General features: G+C 47.7%; 1 pseudogene; it reads right to left on the bottom strand.

Annotated features, from left to right (window-relative positions):
- Window positions 1–1253: 1253 nt before the first annotated feature.
- LOC102020592 lies at window positions 1254–4570 on the bottom strand (annotated as a pseudogene).
- Between the last annotated feature and the right edge of the window lie 15693 nt (window positions 4571–20263).

Raw genomic sequence — 20263 nt, 5'->3', positions numbered from 1 at the left:
TCTTTATATGAGAAGTGTGTATTCATCTCAAATGACCATTTTTGGATTGGGTCTTTGAATTTGGGGGGGGTCTGTTTTTTTTTTCAATTCTTTATATGTTCTAGATAGAAGTCTTTTGTCTGAGGAACAACTGGCTAAAATTTTTCCCTCTCTGAGTTGTCTTTTTACTCTGTTGGAAATTTCTTTTGTTGACACCACTTACTCTTACAAATAAAATTTTATTGGAACACAGCTATCCTGACTCATTGTCACATTGACTTGTGTTTTGGGGTTGTTTTTTTTTTTTTACAACTTTATTATTTGATTATATTCATTGTAGAAGAATGTATAGATGCAGAAATACGCAAAGAAAATAAAAAATTACCCAGTATCCCATCCTCAAATATAATAACAAAAACATTTTGTATATTTTCTTCCAGGTTTTTCTTTGTACATTTATGTGGCATTTTAAAACAAAACTAGTGTTGTAAAGTGCCTCTTTTAAAAACATTTTTATTAGCAGCTATTTCTGTAGAGCACAAAATCTGTGAAAACATGATATTCAGTTGGCTGCTTCACAGTCTAACCAAAAATAAAGCATAATTTACCTCCAACTGTTGGATATTCTGATTATTTGGAATACTTGCTAATATAATTAACCCTATTAAACACCCTTCTTTATACAGTTCTTTGTACATATTCTGGCACATTTTAAAAGAGAAATTCCTATGAATGATCAACAAAGTGCATACATATTTTGAAGCCTTCTGAGGCATTTTACCAAACTTCCTTTGAGAAAGACTGTACCAATTTACAGTCACACAAATAAACAGTCCCATTTCTTCCTCACATTCCCTGGCGACATAGGAAACCCTCAGCATTTATTGTTGTAAATTTAATAAGAGGCAAAGAGAACGTTATCTGCTTAAACTTTTCCCTAAAATGTAAGCTTTCCTGCCACAGTTGCTGTCCATGTCCTTTTCTTCTGTGTTCCAAGTCTTCTAGGTGGAGTCTCTAACATGCACTGTCTTGTCTTACTACATGTTCTTTTGCAGGCAAGGGCATGAAAGCTGCATGTCTTTCCTAGTTCTGCCCCCTTAAATTAAGTAAAATTCTCAAAGTGATTCAAATTAGAAAGTCTTCTAGGTGGAGTCTCTAACATGCACTGTCTTGTCTTACTACATGTTCTTTTGCAGGCAAGGGCATGAAAGCTGCATGTCTTTCCTAGTTCTGCCCCCTTAAATTAAGTAAAATTCTCAAAGTGATTCAAATTAGAAAGTCTTCTTTTCTTCTAGGCAGCCATGCTGTTTTAGTGTCTTGGTAATAAAACCAAAACTGGAGCCATATTAATCACATTATGGAGGGTTTCTGACCATTCCGTGAACCTATCTGAGGTATGGGGGTGAGGACTAAACTTTTGGCTTTATTAGCATTTTCTTTCAGGGTCTTTAAAACCCAATCAGTTGAAACTGCTGCTTCTTGCTCCTTCCATCAGTCATAATCAGTTGCCTTGGCAATGCTTGCATAGCAAATTCCAGCCTCTTTAGCAAGGACCACCTCTGGAACTGAGGTCATATTGATAACATCTGCTCCCTGGGTGCAGAACATCAGGCTTTCTGCCCAGGAGCTAAAACAAGGTCCCTTAATTGTGATTATTGTCCCTTTTGAGCGTCATCTCAGTCCTAGCTTCTTAGAGGTCTCTATGAGGCCCTCTCTTGTTTTGGGGTAAAATGGCTCAGCCACTCAAATAGGCACACTCCTCCTTCACCAGAATGACTTCTATCATAGAAGGTCTGAGGCCTGCTGGTGGTCCTGTCAATGAACTGATCCATAATGACCATATCGCTGGGCTGAAGCTCCTCTCTCAAGGAGCCACAGGCTGTGGTCACCCTGATGTGGGTACAGCCCTCTTCCTTCAAAGCCCACATGTTTGCCTGGTAGTTGACTTTTGGAGACATGATGGTGTGCTGCCTCCCATGTCTTGCAAGGAGGACACAATCTACATTTTTTATCTTCCTCAAAATTAAGGCATCAGAGGGCTTTGCTAAATGGAGTATCCACATATTTTTCAGTATCCACATATTTTTCAAAGGGCTGTGTTCTTTGTTCTAAAATCTCTGGATCACCCTGCCTGTTCCACCATTATTCCAATCTTCACGGCCATGGCAGCAGCCACTGAGGCCATGTCTGCACCAGAACGAGGCCGGCGGGCAACATGCAAGGGAGCAGTGCCTTGACTGTTTTTGTGCTACAGTTGTAGAACTATGTGGTTGTGATGAAGCTATGTGGCCACAAAATCAAATTGTCTTTGCCCTTTGGCCCTTTAAAGAGAGAGTCTGTGTGCCCCTGAGTCCGGGAGGGCAGCAGATCCTTGGGCTACTCTCTATCAGGTGGTTCCTGTCTGAGCTTTTGTTGGGACAGGAAGAGGAGAGAAGGGATTTGTGACTGAAATCAGTCTACTGGAAGGGCTGTGCTGGTATCTTTCTCGACCCAACAGAAGAGCTGTTCAGGACCAGAGCAGGTCTGGGGGCTGAGGTGGCTTCATCTCAGGGCTTGTGTTGTCCTTCACCTCTGCCCCTAGCCTGACACTGGCCAGCAGCTGCACCCACCTCAACTTGAGTGGCCACCAGAACAGGACAACTGGCTTCCTGCTCCAGGTCCCCAGCAGCCCAGGAGGACAGGGCAGAACTTTTCCCCAGCATACAAGAAATTCGATCTCACCCTATGCCCCAACCTGGAGCCTGGGACGGAGGCAAATCCCTCCCCAGGGCTGGACGTGAATTGCAGCTGTAATGAGCTCAGCTGTATTCCTGTGACCTGGTTCCTGGAGCTAGCTGGAGGGACCTGGGCTCTTTGCCCCCTCTAAGGAGAGGCCCAAGGGTGGGTAGGGGCCGTTCTCCTATCACTGGTCAGAGTGACAGCCAGAGGCTATCGGACTAGGAGCAGCAATGCTCTCCTTACACAGCCCCCTTTCTTACTCCGGGAGCATCCTGCTTCTCTGTGTACTATAACCCCTGTCACAGATCTGTAAGGGACTCCGAGAAAGGAGAGCCTATCCTGAGGAAACCTCATCCATGTGGAAATCAGAGGGGGCAGGATGGAAGAGCGATGCTCAGCTTGCCCCGCGCATGTGCCCTTGGCCAGCCTAGGAGCTCTGCCACCAGTCCATCTCTACGGAGCCCCATTCTCGCAGATGGACCTGCAGGAGTCCCCTGATGGTCCCTCAGAGGTGCTGCTTGCCCTCATGACCTATGAGGGCCTCAGTGACCTGGCACAGCTGAGACAAGAAGCACTGTGCACAGGAAGTGCCTCTGAGGCCAGGATTGTGGTGCTGTCCTGCAGGGTGTGTGGTCCCTAGGATCCTCTCATTCCATGAGGAGCATGACAATGCAGGTCAATAGTGTTGGGCTCCATGACATAGGAGCCAGGGTCTCAGCATCTGTAGTTGGGTAGATGCCAGTGCTGCCACAGACTGGTCAGGGCAGTGGCAGCATCTTTTTTTTTTTGGTTTTTCTCCAGTACCGGGAACCAAACTCACGACCTTGCGCTTGCCAGGCAGGCGCTTTGCCGCTGAGCTAAATCCCCAGCCCCAGTGGCAGCATCTTAATGGGCACAGGTGATGGCAGTGACAGGGCCATAACCATCAGGCACACAGACCTTCTTGGTGGGGGGTGATTCTTTCCTGGGTGGTGCCAGTGTCAGTGGTCAATGGTGGGCAGGGGAGGCAGACACCTCTCAGCCAGCCTGGGTAGAGCAAAAGATGTTATCGACAGCAGCACAGAACCAGGAATGGTGGTGCATGCCTGTGATGCCAGCACTCAGGAGCCTGAGGCAGGAGGATTCCTGCAAGTTGGAGGCCAGCCTGAGCTATAGAGTGAGTTGTAGGGTAGCTTGAATTAGCAAGACTTTGTCTCAGACAGGCAAAACAACAAAACCAGCAGCACACATTGGGCTGGGGATTGAACACAGGGCCTTCACAGTAAGCTCAGTTCTTTTAAAAATTATTTGTTCATTTGTTTGTTTTGAGATAGGGTCTCACTATGTAGACCAGGTTGTCCTTGAACTCAAGGCAGTTCTCCTGCTTCAGCCTCCTGGAGTGCTGGGATTACAGGCTTGGGCCACCATACCCAGCTAACACATTTTTAAAATTGAGGTCTGATTTCACAAAGTCACCAAGTTGCCTAGGCTGGGCTGGAATCTGTGATCCTTCTGCCTCAACCTCCCAGAGTGCTGGGATTACAGCTGTGTAGCACTGCTCCTCTGGCGACAGATTTAGTCCAGCCTGAGCCACTGGGCAGGAACAGGCGGGTCATTCATCTGCCTGTCCCTGCTTTTTCCACCCTCACAGCAGCCCCACAAGCTAACTCCAGTAATTCCTATTTTACACAAGAGGAGACTAAGGCTCAAGAGAGGTGAAACAAAGCAACCAGGGTCACAGAGCTAGCGTGTGACAGCTGAAATTAGAATTTAAGTCTCCTCCCTCCACCTCTCCCAGAGCTCTTCCCTGTTCACACCCTCACCCAACCTCTTTGGAAGTGGATGGGGGCTGTGCTAGTTGCCTGTAGTTCCAGGCCTGGAACTTGTCTGCCATGGCAGAGAGCTCCATGTGGGTTGCTGTGAACCCAGAACTGCTGGCACAGCTGCTGTGTGCTTCCTGGTGCTTCAGGATGAGCTGAGGCTTTTCCTGCTCTGGCCTGGCGGTGGGCAACTTCTTGCTGCAGGCCTCCCAGTTCCATATCACTTTGAGGCTGCACTATGCCAAATTCTTCAATGTCTTTTTACCCCCAGCTACCTCATGCCCACCTGGGGCACTCCTTGGGTCATCAACAGCCTGGCCTGCGATGACCACAGCACCAACTTTCAGATGTAGTGAGTGCAGCTAGGCAGGCGTGAGCTTCCAGAAGACCATGCTGGTGGGAGCCCACTAGCAGGGCCACCTCTTGGTCTACCCCACTGCAGCTTCCACTGGAGCATCAAGGAGGGTGGTGATTTCTAGTTGGTGGCGCAGACCTGCAGTAGTGCTACTCCAAGTACCTGGTGGAGAATGCACTGCACATGCACCTCATTGTACAGCTCATCTAGCACTGTCATCCAGACCCCCAAGTAGATCGGGAAATAAAAGGCCTGGCCTAGGGGGTACCAGGGCCTGGGGAGTGTGAGATACATATAGAGGGTTCCTTCATAGCCAGGCCCTGGCTGGCTGGGCCTAGAGTGGCTCCAGGTAAATGGTGGTAGAACAGATGCCTGGGTTCTAGAGCTCATCCCACAGCTAACTTGAAGGCAACATTCTTGGTCCTGAATAAACAGATACTCAGAGAGGTAAAGGAATGAATGAACCGCTAGACCCCAGGGAAGAGGACCCAGGGAGATCCTGCAAGTCTGGGCTTCCCTTACTTTCACTGAGCTTTTCCCTAAGAGCCTTCACCCTGACTTGGGCCAGGATGGGCAAAAGCATTACTGGCCTGGGACCCCAGAGTACCTACTGTGGTGAACACATAATTGGTGAACACATAAAACAAATAAAAATTGCTGGGCTATTGGGTGGAGAAAAAAATGTCAGTTTGACCCAAGAAAGAGAGACTATGCTTGATTGTTAGTTGAGTTTGAAAACAATGAAAACAAGTTGGCAGAGTGCTGTGTCGGCTGCCTAGGCCCAGCAACACCCTGGATGGACAGAGACACTACAGCCATGTTGTCCTGGGCTGTTGGGAGCCACTGAGGCTGGAAAGTAATTACATCTACAGGACGAAGCCAGCCCGAGAACAGGCTTCTTGTCAGGGGGACAGCTTGCTTTTTGAGCCTCGCAGCCTGGCACGTACTGTAGCCACTCTCAAACTGCAGGCCTGGGTCAGGGGGGCTGAGCTGGGCCCCAGGACACACCCATCTTTGAACCCACTGGGCACCAAAACAGCTCGGGTCAGAAGGCACCGCTGTGCGCCTCTCCACCAACGCAGGAGCAGGCCTGACAGCACGGCTCAGTTCATGCCCCGCTGGAGGAGTAGCTCAAGGATCAGGCCAGATGCAGCAAAGGAGCCACTCCTCCATCCCTAGGGACAGAATTGGACTAGAGTCTACCGAGTGTGAGCACACAATGGGCTGCACCTTAGACAGGGAGTAGTATTCCCATCAGTCAGTATCCATCAGCCCCCATGCCAGTGGGAGCCAGGAGCAGCAAGAAAGAGAGGACCTAGTACCCTTCCTAGGGGACAGAGTGGATGGAAGTTTCTCCTCTGAGCTGTGTGGCTCTTGGAGGCTGGTGCCTCCCATCAGCCAATCCCACATTCCTGCGGAATTTCAGTCCTAAAGAGATGTGGGTAACTAACATCTCTGCAGCTCATCCTCTGGGCCAAGCACCAGGGGAGCACACACGTAGGTCAGCCCTTAAAGACTTCTAAAGAAAGCTTGAAAAAAAAGCTTGATGACTGCTCTCTCCACTTACAGATGAAGCAGCTGAACAATGGAAATCTCTTGTTGACAAATGCAGAAGCCACCCTGCACTGGTGTTTATGTCCTTTTGTCCACACTGCATGGCGCCCTTCTGACTTCTCTGTCCCACAAGCACCATGAACCCTGGCACTCAGAAGTCAGCCCCAGCAGTCATGGAGTAGAGCCCAGGGCCTCTCACTCAGGCTGTCTCATCACTCTACCAACCAGGATGCAGCTCCCGGGCACCAACCTGTCTTTGCTGCCCCTACCAGTGTCCACTTTGGTACCTGAGTCCTCCACCACATACTCAAAGAAACATCCTGGCTGTGGCTGTGCCTATGGAGTGTGTGGGTTGACACTTGCCCAGGTCTCTAGCTCACCCCCCACCTCTGGCCTCTGGCTGGAGCCACTGGCCTTCTCTCCATCAACTAGTTGTGTCACCATCCTTCTCATCACAGGGCCTTTGCACATACAAGACTCTGGTCACATATCTCTCCTTGTACACACTCCTAATTATCTCTTCTTTACCCCTTGCTTTACTTCAAGCAGGAACTCTTAAACCTGAAAAACTAGATCAAGTTCCTCCTTCATCTGCTGGCACCTCCCTCTCTCTCTCTCTCTCTCTTTTTGAGACAGGGTTTCCCTATGCAGTTCAGGCTGGCCTTGAACTCACTTTGTACCCAAGTTGACCTCAAACTTGCAGGGATCCTCCTGCCTCAGCCTCCTGAGTGCTGGGATTACAGATGTGTACTACCATGCCCAGCTTCCTGGCGCCTCTTTGTATTTCTTTGCAGCTCTCATTAGCTGCAAACTCTCTTTAATTCAGTTCTTGATTATGCCACATTTTCCCACACTAGACTACAGGTAATGGAGGAGGTCAAGGTGGTTTTTTCTTTTTCCTGCTCACTGTAGTTTCCTGGATCCTAGTGTGGTCCCCAGTATGTCCTGGGTACTTGATAAATATTTACTGCCTTGCCCTTTCATCTTAGTGACGAAAGGGCTGGGAGAGCCAGCAGCCAAGGACTTCACCGACCATGAACACGCTGGAGATGAGCTTTAGCTCTGCCCATATAAATACATGCTCTTGGGTAGCCGACATAGTAAGGTAGGGAAGCCACAGACACCTGGGAGACAAGTGACCAGGCTATGGAAGCCCCCAGCTTTCCCTGGACCGAACTAGGAAGGCTTCTGAAAGAAGAGTCCCTGGCTTCTTTGATGTTGGCAGTTAAGAGAGCAGGCAGGAGAGGATAGTGCTGTGACAGCCAGTCCTGTCGCCAGATGCCTGACCAGTCTCTGTCCTGCAGCTCCTGGCTGAAGCCCCCATGCCTGCTCACCCACGCTGTGGCAATGAGAGTGGCTCCTTCCTCCAGCTCTGCCACACTGATGGGCAAGGCCCTGAATGCCACCTAGGAGAAAAGATAAGACCCCTGGAGTGAGGAGGAGAGGGCCATGCTAGGCTCAGAGAGAAGGGTGAGAGGCCCTCAGGAATCTGCCCCGACACAGACCCCTGGCTCTCCAGTGTCCAGCTGTGCCAGCTCCTTGAAGTAGTCATAGTCACTGGCTAGGTCAGAAGTCAGCAGGTCCACAGGTATTGGTCTTTGTCCGAGTCTATAAATCTCCCCAGGAGCCCGTGCCTCAGGGACAGTCCAGGGGAGAGAACCACTGCTCAGCATCACTGAAATGCCCAAATTAAACAGGTGGCTGGACAAGGTGGAGAACGCTTGTGATCCCAGTATTCAGGAGGCTGAGGCAGGGCGTTTGCTGCAAGTTTGAGGCCAGCCTGGGCTGATAGTGAGTTCTAGGCCAGCCAGCACTACATAGTGAGACAAAAAACAACCATAACAAAAACAAAGCAAGAAAACAAAGGCAAACAAATTGAACACCCACAACTCCCTTGGGCTGGAGCCTGGGGCACTGGAGCAGTCTGGCCAATGTCTCCAAGAAAGATGTGCTGCAGCTAAAGACACAACACAGGGCTAGGGGCTGTGGTGTGGGGCCCAGCAGCCAGAACAGCAGTGCAGGCATCTTCCCTTCCTCATCCTAGAAGCCTGTGACCACATGCCTGCCCAGGGAGAGTGTCACCCAGAGCCACCTCCTTTGTCTGTTCCCTAGCCAGTGAGACAGTGGGTCTTCCTCCTGGGCTAGAGCTCCCCAAGAATAGAGTAGGAGACCTGGAGGATTTCTTAGGCTGATCAAACACACCTGCTGGGTGGAGGGGTAGCACTAAAGGGCCTGCCCTTCCCTTTCCATGCATTTCCATAGGTGCTGTGGGCATCGTGGCCTTTGAGGTTGGTATGTGCATCCAGTGCCCAGTGGCAGAGGGCTTGGTGGGGTGTAAGGAGTTGTCCCTTTGCCCTGGCTGCCTAACCAACTGGGGAGCATCTAGATTAGCTGGAATGTGTGATAGAAGGGAGTACCCTGTGTTCCCCGTGAGCAAAGGAAGGCTTTAACCCGGAATATAGCTCAGGACTGACTGGCTCATGCCATCTTGGCTCCCTCACTGGGGAGTCGATGCTGTGCAAGGAAGTGTAAGTTAAAAGCTGCTGTCTGGTGGCGTGGCATGGTGGTGCACACCTGTGCTCCCTGCGCTCTATGAGGCTGAGGCAGGAGGATTGCAAGTTCAAGCCCAGCCCAGGCAACTCAGTGACTTAATGATACACTGTCTCAAATTTTTAAAAAGGGGGTCAGGGCAGCTGGGGATGTAGCTCAGTACAAAGGCCCTGGGGTCAATCTCTAGTACCACATTTTTTAAAAAGCAGCTGTGGCCTCCATTCTTGATGATAATAGCAGCAATTACATGATGATGCACTTGGGAGCACAGAGGTGGGAAGATTCCTGGCCCCGGGAAGCCCTGGGAAAAATTCTGCTCCCAGCTCTCCCTCTACCTTGCCAACCACCTGAACCAATTTCCCTGCTGCCTGGGACTCAGTCTCCCGAATAGCGCTGGAGCACTCCCTGGTTCTCGGGGCTATCATTTGTGTCCTCCACTCCCACTGAAGCTGAGCCCAGGACCCCTGCAGAGTCCTGGGGAGAGAGTCTTGATGGGGTTCATGTCCCACCATGGGAAGAGCTGGGAAAGGTAGTGCTCACATCCCTAAAGGCTGTCTCAGACGCTTGGAACACACGGGAGGCAGACAGTAATGCCAGCTGAGGTTGGCTTCCCAAGCTGCCCCTGAGGAGCTTGGGGATAGTTATTAATAAGCAGCATAGGAAGCCGCTGGAAGTGTTGGGCTTAATAAATACATAAACCCAGGAAAGCTCGGTGGGAACCACACTCTCCTGCAAAAGTCCCACATTTTGTACCATTCTCTGCCCGGGCTGTCCCAAGGCTGGTGGGTCGCTGCTGCAGTGAGATCAGGTACATTTTGAGCATGTGTGGTGCTTGTGTTTTACAGCCAGAATCCAGGTGGATGAGCGTGAAGACCCCTGGTCAATTGGGCTATGGCTGTTTTTCTTTTTCTTTTCTATTCTTCTACATGGATAAACCCCACCCAGAAGGGCCATTGTGATTGATGGGAAAAATAAGAAGCTTCTGGCAGCAGCTCCCAACCCATCTTACATGGACATGCATCACAAAAGTTACCTCTACTCTCAACATTTTCCTCTTGACTTTTACGATTTTACCCAATGAAACCACCATCCCCTATGCACCACATCTTAAGGTCAATTTTGCTTCCCCTTCTCCCTCAGCCTCTACATTCTTCTGTCATGTTTCTCTTCTCATCCTCCATATCAGACTCCCCTCCCCTTGTCCACAAACCTCTCAAGTCCTGACCGAGCCACGATGAGCTCCAGGAGGAAGGAACTTGGGCTTGTGAGTGCCAAGCTCCTGCCCTTCGCGCTGCATTTCTGTCCCCGGAGCTCCAAGCTCGTCCTCTCCAGCTGCTGCCCCTGCTGAGATCAGGCAGACCACACACAGTCCTCTGGGTGAGCAGCTCCTCTCTCTCCTCCTTGGTCTTTGCCTGTCCAGCCTCATCTCAGTCCAGAGGGGTCCACATTTGTAATCGTGCAGAAAATATCCTGGAATTCCAATAAATACTTCCAATTTACCCCCTCCAGTGCAACACTCGGCAAGAATAAAGAGATAAACACATATCTGTAGTGGTGGGGAGCCAAAGGGTTCCTAAGTCCAGTTAGAACAATGGCTAACCAGAACAAAGGCCTCGACCCAGGGCCAAACACAGGTTTTATTAATTCATGAAGCGGGGCGTGGCTCGGGATGAGTGGCTGTGAGAATGGAGGGAAGTGCATGAATGCTGTGAGCTGGCCTAGGTAGAAGGCCGGATAGCACCTCTGCAACACGCAGAGAGAGATATGCAAAAAGAGTAATCTGCATAATACAGTTTGAGGAAGTATCTCGTGTTTTGGGGTCAGTACTTCAGCTTTGACGTCCAGCCTTCGTGCCCTGAGACACCATGGGTTCTTTCTCGAACCTCAGTCCCAGTGCAGCAGTCACTCTCGGCCTACCTCCCTAGTTGGGAGCTATAAATGGGCATCACTGACCTGTCACATTGCTTTAAAGACTCACATCAGTACCTGGCTAGACCCATTTGCATTGCTTAAACCAATTGAGGGGGTAAAGAAATATCCTAGCTAGCTCTGGGTATATCAATACATGGATTTAAGGCTGGGTTTAGCCAAAATGGAGACAAATGCTCTTCTTTCAAGGAGAGCCATCCTGGTGGTCCCCCACACTGTTCTATCCTGCTTCCGTCTTCTCAGCGTTGTGAGCCAAAAGAGAAAAAGTATTCCTCTCTTGATTTTGGCTAGGCTTTTGTGTTTTGTTTTGTTTTGTTTTGTTTTGTTTTGTTTTGTTTTGTTTTTTGAGACAGGGTCTCACTATGTAGTTCAGGCTGGCCTTGAATTTAGGGCAATTCTCCTGCCTCAGCCTCCTAAGTGCTGGTATTACAGGCATTCACCACCATGCCTGGCTAGTTTTTTGCTTTGCGGCACTGGGGATTAAATGCAGGACTTTCATGCTGAGCTACATCTCCAACCCTTTTTAAAAATTGCTTTATTTTGAGATAGTCTTGCTAAGTTGCCAAGGCTAAGTTGCTTGAACTTATGATTCTCCTGTCTCAGCCTCCCCAAGTGCTTGGATGCCACCACTCCTGGCTATTGACTTTAACTAGTTTGAGTAGCTTTCTAAACATCTAACAACAATAATAAAAAAAAAAAAATCCCAACAAATCCAGGGACTGGGCAGCTTGAGCCCCTGGGACTAGGTCCTCTTCCTCTGTGCTTCCTTCTAACAACACTCACTAATGAAGATCAGCCTCATCTGCCCGTTTGTCCCGGTCCAGGGGAGGGGTCCTAGGTTGATATTTCTATTATAATGCCTAGTGAGGATTCCATCAGTGAATGAGTCAGGAGTCAACAGGGCAAAGCTGGCCAAGACACAGTGGCTTTACCTGAGACACCCAGGCAGACATTTAAGATTCCTGTAAACAGCCAGCACCTCACAGGACTTACATACTCTGGTATCATCCACAAAGTTCTTCATCAGTCCCACAGACTAAGGTCTAGTGAGTACTTGCCACCTGCCAGAGGCCACAGTGGGTGCTGAACCTGCAATGTCGCATTTGAGCTTCACAAGGGTCTCGTTTCACCATGGGGTCCTTTGACTCATGGAAGTCCAGGATCTCTCTGCAGGTGGTGGTCAAATTGCTTATACCTGCCAGGCGTGGTGGCACATACCTGTAATCTCAGCACTCAGGAAGCTGAGGCAGGAGGATAGATGTGAGTTCGAGTCCCTGTCTCAAAAAAACAAAAACCAAAAAACCCTGCTTATATCAAATGTCACTAAAAGCTGATTTGGACTCGTTATCTGAGATTACCAAAATTTTCATTTACTGTCCAAGCCTCCTTTTCTACTGAAAAAACCCAGGGACTTCCTGAGCCTGAGCACTTTCTACAGTCCTCTGATCCTCTGAGCTCCAGGGATAAAAGTCTCACTGCTTGAGAGCAGGGCCTGACAACACATGGGCTTGATTCTCCCACAATAGAGCTTGGGCAGTGAGAAGGCAAAGAATTTTTGAGAAAATAAAGCTTTTACTGAGATTTTTCTCTGAAGAAGCTGCAGCATCTTCCCTATCAGTTTAGGGTTCTGATGCTGAAGGAACAGATCAGCAGGCACTCCTTGTCCAGACTGGGACTTGCCAGCAACGATGAGGGCTGTGCTGGGGGTCATCTGATGCTACTCAGGTTAGGAGGTGGTAGATGTTTATTGAGCATTGACTTTGAGCCTTTAATCTCCCTAATAATCCAAGTAACAGCGGTACAGAGAGGTGACCAATTCAGTACCCATCACTCCACGCCAAGCTGCCATTTCTGTCCCCTGACACTGCTCTGTCCTCTCACCTGGTCCCAGCTACTTTCCTCCAGCCCAGATGTGCTCTTCTAGCTTCTCCTTGCTTCTCTGTGACCCCAGGAGAAAGGCCAAAGTCCTTAAGGTCAGACCCTGCCCCACCAATGCCCCACCCCCTGGGGCATGTTGCATGTTGCTTCCCCTGCCTGGAGTGGCTCCTCCAGACAAATGACTCCATGAGCACCAGGTGCAGACGGACTTGCACGTACTGCGTGTGCACATGCACGGTCTCCAGCTTCACGCTCTTGCTCAGCGCCACTTGCTTACTCAGGCTCCTGGACAGCTCCTCACCCCCACAGTCTCAGCTGGTTCCTCCACTTATCCCTTGCCTAGTACCCTGTGATGTCCTTTAATCTGTCACTGTGCACAGCTGTCCTTCTGTAGCTACCTTCATGTGTGCATGGCCTCCAGTGTCTCCCAGCAGCACGTGGGCTCCAGGAGGACAGCCTGCATCTGCTTTCTTTGCCGCTCCATGGCTGGTACCTGGCACAGGGCTGGGTGAAAGTCATGCTATCTAAGCAGGAAGTGCCCAAGCTGGGTTCTTTGTAGAGTCAGTGAGTGAGTAAGTTAGTGAGTGAGTGATTTTATCAGACAGGGCCTCACTAGTTTGCCCCAGGTGGCCTAGAACTTTTGGTCCTCTTGCCTCAGCTTTCAAAGAGCTGGGATTACACACATGTACCGTCATGCTTGGCTGGATTCATTCTTGCCCTGCCTATAAGCTCCAAAAACAATTGCTACCTCTAGTTCTTTTGTCAACTGTCAGGCCCTCAGCACCTGGACATGCTTGCTCTTGAGGTTCAGCATCTGGAGATCTTGGCGCTCAGGAGCATTTTATGATGTTACTAACAAAGAATAAGAGAGTCCTTCTTCAGAATAATGAGGAGCCAGGTATGGTAGTGCATGCCTGTAGTTGCAGCTCTCGGGAAGCTGAGGCAAAAGGATCCACATGAGTTCAAATCCAGCCTGAACTACATATCGAGACCTGTCTCAAAAAAAATTAATAATAGAAGAAAACAAAAATATCCTCAGGGCTGGATATGGTGGCACATGCATGTAATCCCAGCACTCAGGAGGCTGAGGCAGGAGGACCACTGAGAGTTTGAGCCTAGCCTGTGCTACAAGTGAGTTCAAGGCCAGCCCAAAATGCACAGTGAAACTCTATCTCAAAAAGACAAAAAAAAAAAAGTGTCATCAGAATACACAAGACACCATTGCTAAATTCCTACCATCTTGTTTAATGAAGCTCTGTATCATTTCTAATTTTTTTATTACTTATTCTCTTTAATTGTTCAATCAAGCTTGCATTCTTACATCTGGTAATCTGAGCAACTTCGTCGAAGATAACAATATGTAATGTAACAACCATTGTTAATTCCTGTCATCTTGTTTTCAAATCCTGTATTATTTTTATTTTTTGTATTATTTTGTTTTTGTCTTCATTGTTGTTATTTTGTTATTGTTTTATTTTCTTTAAAAAAAAAAGAATACACAAGGTATAAGCAATAACAGCACACTTGACTTTGGAACAGTGACTCACACCTGTAATGCTAGCACTCAAGAAGCTGAAGCAGGATGGCTGAGAGTTCTAGGCCAGCTTGAACTATAAAGCCAATAAATAAATAAATAGGTAAAATTTAAAATTTTTAAAAAGCAGTAACTTGAATTAGTTTTCATCTATAGAATTCTGGGCCTAGAAACAATCAAAAGCTTATGTACATAAAAGGAACATTCACCAGGATTACATACTAGGCTCTACCTAACAAATGTCTCCATAAATTATGGATTAACAATGCAGGATGTCTTGTCTATACCACAATTCAGGGCTGGAACGCCATGGTAGAGTGCTTTCTCAGCAGGTGTGAGGCCTTGGGTTCCATCCACAGCATCCATGTGGAACTGGCTATGGTCCTGCATTATCACACCTTGGTGCAGGGTCCTTTGAGTGGGCCCCATGTGCTGCCACCCCTGGCTCAACTTTGTCCCCTATTCCAGGTGACAGAGCCAGAGCTGATCAGGTCTTCTTGGCTGCAGAGCTCTGCTTCTCCCCACAGACCCTCTGCAGGTGCCTTCTGGCACATTCTCAGTCTACCTCAGGCCGCTGCACACCTGTGCTGACCACCTGTTCTGGAGGGCTTCAGCCCCTGCTGCCCTGAGACTGCAGGAGGCCAGAAAGCTGCAGCCATCCCACAGTGCTGGTCACATACCCTGCGGGGGGCCTATCCCTCATCGCTCCCACACAGAAATTGGATTATGGGGGCTGATAGCTGGCTTGCTAGCAGCTGGGGTCTGATCACAAGAGGCAAGGCATCAGGGACATGGCTTTGACGGGTTTACCTCCCTCACAACTCCTCCTTTCTCACTGCTTCCTGGCTACCATGACACATACAGCTTTTCCTCCACACTGCCACTCTGCCCTGCTGTCCTGCTTTGAACTATGGGCTGAAACCTCTACAAGCTGTAAGCGAAAATAAACCACTCCTCCTTTAACTTGTGAGAGTCAGTTATTGTGACCCAGGGATATAAAGCAACTAAGACATAAATTCTGCAACTGCAACCCCTAAGGAAAATGACTAATCCACTAGCCGGGTATGGTGGCAAACGCCTGTGACCTGGATTTGGAATACGGGTCACTCTGTTGTCAGCAACCCCCCCCCCTGTAAATTACTTGACCTTTCACAACTCTTAATAAACTGAAAAGCTGCTTAGAAAATAATAAATAGACATATAAATCCTGACACCTCAGTGAACACCCACTTGGGACCCCTCCTGGAAATCTAGGAGCTACTCTTCTACTTATTTCCAATAAAACTCTGGTAATTTCCTCCTTTGGATCACAACTTCATTCCTTGGTATTGTGGGACCATAAACTTGACACATTTGACATCTGACAGGTTGGGAGTTCTATTTCTCCTATAATCATTTTGGAGACCCCACAAAATAATTGGAAGGAGGTAAGAGTTTGCTTTTGTTTCACAGCTCCCCTAAATATTTGGACTGGATTACAGATTGTGACTTGTTTGGATAATCAATAAATTGTCATCTGTTGTTTGCTGATTGCTTATGGCTTTTGTTGGTTGCTTGTGCCATCTTGAGAGCATGGAAGACTGTGGTGCCTTTACACTTGAGGTTTTTTTGATAGAACATCTCTTATTTTTCAGACAGTGTCTTTTCCTTGACTTGTTTAGTAGTTACAACTCTTTGTAATTTTTTAGTGGGGGAGGGCTAGCAGCTTGAGCTCTCAGATGTGTCTAGGAATTTAGATGAAGGCAATGGGACAGCTTGGAAGTTCACCTCCACAGGGAGGTTGTTATCGGTTTCTCCTTCCCAGTTGAAGGCACTTGAACCCTTAGAAAATGAGTGCTCATCTATAAGGGCACCAAAGATAGGCATTCCTTTATAGACTACATAACCCTTGTGGGGAAATTCAGACTGCTTCAAGGTTCAGGGGTATCTAAGGACACCTGAGGATGTGACCCCACTTGTCTAGCACAGATGAACAGTGGGATACCATTACATAACCATGACTAAGCACAGGTAAACACACATATGCTGGTTACAGAACTATGTAAGAATGTAAATGTGAGACAACAACCTCTATAAGAACTATACAATGAAAACGCAAGTGGCTCTGGCTCTTGCTCTGGCTCTTGCACTCTTGTGCTCTCCTCTGCTCCATGCTGCCTGCTGCCTGCTGTTGCTGATGTCTTGCACACATGTTTTCTTTAACATTGGGTCTTCACCCTCAAAAATCTCCTTTGGGCCCCCTAAGTAGGCTGACAGCCAATCCTGGGTTAGAAGGGAATCAGAATTCGTTCTCATACAGGAAGCCACACATGAGGATTCTGGTGAATCTGGTTGCTGGGCAGGGATTTCTCATGTGACCAGCAAGAAAAACTCTCATCCTGAGACCCAAGCAGAAGGAGCTGCCTCCGAAGCCACGCATATTTATGAACCCAAAACAATATAGCTTAAAGGAGCATCTTCAATCAGTCCTTTGATTTTCTTTCTCTCTCACTCACTCTTTCAGAAAGTTAAAAGGCAGTAATTCAGGTTCTTTGATTGTTGGTTTAATTTTCTGCTTGGCAAGTGATTGGATGCAATTGTAGTTTTTATCTTTAGAGGCATGTTTTGCTCAAAACTGGAGACCCACCCTGGGAAAGCTTTGGAACCCCTACAGCTTTAGAAATAGTTTTAAACAAACAAGCCAACGAAAAACCAGGTATTGGGGCTGGGGATTTAGCTCAGCGGCACAGCGCCTGCCTGGCAAGGGCGATGTCACAAGTTCAATTCCGGGTACCGGAAAAAAATAAAGCAAAACAACAACAACAACAAAAAAAAGCAAGTATTAAGGGATAGTTCCAGTCCCAGAGCAGTGCCTCTCTCTTGCATGATTTCTCTCCAAAACATGTTGCTAGGTTGGTGACTGTTAAAAGCTGTAACTGAGTACAATCCAAGGGTCACAGTGTCACAGGGAAGGGGCCCAGGCACACAGTAGAGTGGATACATCCAGCATTAGCCACAGAGCACCAGGAACAAGAGGATGGAAGGAAAATCCTTCTCGTTTCTTTTCAAAACAGGAAGGACTGTCAGATGTCAGACATCTGCAGTAGGGCAGATTGGCACCTTGGCAGGCCTTCTCCCTCACCTTTTGGAATGCAAACTTAGCTCCAGAAAGTATCACTTAGTCTTTTTCTACACCCAAACCTGGCCTGAGCACCCTCTCCAATAAAATAGTTGGGGTTACCTTTAACAGTCTGTCCCTTTAGAGGGAATAGTTGCATGTGGCAATCAAACAGCAGTTTTGGCTGTCAGCTGTGGCTATCAAACAACCATGACTAGCCAGGTTGGTGCACTCCTGTAATCCCAGCACTTGGACAGCTGAGGCAGGAGTATCGCTGAAGAGTTTGAGGTCAACCTGGGCTACATAGTGAGTTCAAGGCCAGCCTGCACAACATAGTGAGACAAAAACAAAACAAACACAAACCAACTGTGGCTGTCAAAACAACAGAAGACCCTGAGACACCTATGACTATTCTAAAATTAAGATAAACCATCAGCCTAAGGCCTTGATTAAAAACAGTCCTTGCTTTCACGGCATAAAAGCGGTTGTTGGGCAGAAGGTTCCTGTCTAATGATAATAATTCCTTTTAAGTAAAGCTGCTTAAGACAAATCTACCTGATAATATATGACTTAATTCTTGTAATCCATATAACCAACCATCTAATAACCACCTATCAGCTTTGTACTTCCCACTTGCAAACTGTATTTAAACTGAACTCAAAACTCACTCTGGGCTGATGATTTGGAACTGGTTCCCATCAGCCCACTAGTGTTACATTAAAAGATGCCTTCAAAACAGAAAAGTAGAGGAGGCCTATATATCCCCTAAATCAGGTCAGAAAGCAGACTATTCAGGGGCCTAACAGGAGAATTAGCATGAGAGTCATCAGGGGTCCTAAAAGGGCCCTGGTCCATGTGGGGAAGAACTCTGAGGAACCCCACCAAATAAAGGACCCAGTTTGTATTCCTTGGATCTTCATTCAAGGCATTTTCAGAGTTTTCAGGGGTTTTCTTTAATTATACCAGATTTGTTTGCATTAATAGTAACATTTCTCTTCTAAGAAGAGATGAGTACCTCCTTGTTGGGCAGTTAAAAGTTCCAAAGCCCTTCTATTCTATAAGGCAACCATGGCTAAAGAGTCAATCTGTTCTTGGAGGGTGTCAATAGAATTTTGAACATTTTTAAAGTCTCCTATTATTTGGTTGGTTAATTGTATACATTGACTTTATCCTAACTCAAGAGCCATTGCATTCATAGTGAGGCCTCCTGCTATTACTATGCCAGACAGGCAGAAAGACAGGATCTCATTTTGGCAGGACACAGGGAGAAGTAGGAGGCCTGGGTCACCTGGGTAGACAATTAAGTCTGGGATCAGAAAAGCCATATGGCAAAGACTCATGTCTCATGGGGAAAATACATGGTAGATCCCACCAAAGCACACAAAGAAAGTTCCATAATTTGCCTAGAGTGGGGTGTTGGGCCACATTATGTAGGTACAGTCAGCTGATACATTTGGAGAGCCCACATTTCCCAAGAACCAAGAGTTTCCCATTATTTGGGCTAGGGAGGCTTGGAGCAAGTTGGCCAGCAAGTGTGTGGTGTTAAACCAAGAGGCCTTTGGGGTTAGTCCCAATGCCTGAGTGGAATACAGAGCCAATAATCTTCCCCCAAGATTGGATCAACTTCTTGGAGGACAGTATGGGTCCCATTACCTAATTACAACAGGTCTGGAGCAAGTGAAAAGTGGTCTTTGGTTGTGTTTTTGGTTGTAGAAGGTCTGTTTGGGAAGACCTTGGGCACGTGGATAGTGGTGATAAAAATCTTTTGGATTTGAATTAACATAGCAGGGTCCTTTTCTGTGCCATCTGCCTGGACAACTAACAAGTGGCCTGTTGCTCAGATGGTGTCATTTGAGTTATAAATATGATACTAAATAGGGTTACATTGATCCTTTTAGCAGTTCTTAGGGCCTGAGGACTGGGTGAGGGAGGTCCCCTATTGTAGGGTTTTATCTGTGTACCAAATCTCAGGCTTCCCAGCAATTTCTCTTCCAGGATAATATATGTTGTCACAATTCTAAGTGTCACAACACCAGGTCTCTATATTCCCACAGGCCCAGTTTGTTTGAGCTCCAGTTTTGAATTCTTTCTCCCGCCAGCCATGGCATACATATTTATGGTTGGTTCCATAAGTTTGCTCCCAACTCAGGTCACCACATCCTGTATAATAATCAGTCTTATTGTTAGCACAGGCATCAAAGGGTAAGGACACACTAGGTTGGTAGGGGTCCCACCTACTATGGTTAAGGAAATTTGAAGTGTCTCCTAGGCAGACCTGAAATTCCCAAATTTTCCATTTCCATATGTTCCTAGGAGGCTTAGATACATTACACATAGAAGAATCATCTCAGATAGTTGAGGACAGGCAATCCAGTAACCACACCAATGTAGAGGAGAATGAGAGCAACCTTTGGGGGCACTCTCCAATACTCTGGGGTCACAGCCCAGAGTCTAGCAGCAAATACCAAGATTAATGGGAGGAAAAAGACCAGAAACCAAACAGAATAACAGTACATGGGGAATATGGGTTTTTCTTTCTTTCTGAGTACAGTGTCCATCTAGCTTCAGCTGCACATTCACTTGTCACCTTCCAGAGTGATGAGGGCAGGGCTTTGAATGTGTTGGTTTTTCAGGCTGATCTTTCAGGGGTTTGGTTCATCAGGGTAGGTCTTCCAGCAGTCCTGGGGATGGGCCAACTTAATTATGGAGTGATGACTCCAAGGCTGGATCTCCACTACTTTTACTGCAGTGGGAGTGGTCAGAATAATTGAATATTTGCCCTTCCTAATTGGGGACAGGGGTTCTTTTTTCCAGTCTTTGACCCAGACCATATCACCTGGGCTGTGGATGTGGGCAGGAGTGTCAGTGGG

The sequence above is a fragment of the Chinchilla lanigera genome, unplaced genomic scaffold, assembly GCF_000276665.1.
Source record: "Chinchilla lanigera isolate Chin_1 unplaced genomic scaffold, ChiLan1.0 scaffold00105, whole genome shotgun sequence".
Taxonomy (NCBI): domain Eukaryota; kingdom Metazoa; phylum Chordata; class Mammalia; order Rodentia; family Chinchillidae; genus Chinchilla; species Chinchilla lanigera.
The sequence above is the reverse complement of the archived record's forward strand: the minus strand, read 5'-3'. Positions and strand labels throughout refer to the sequence as shown.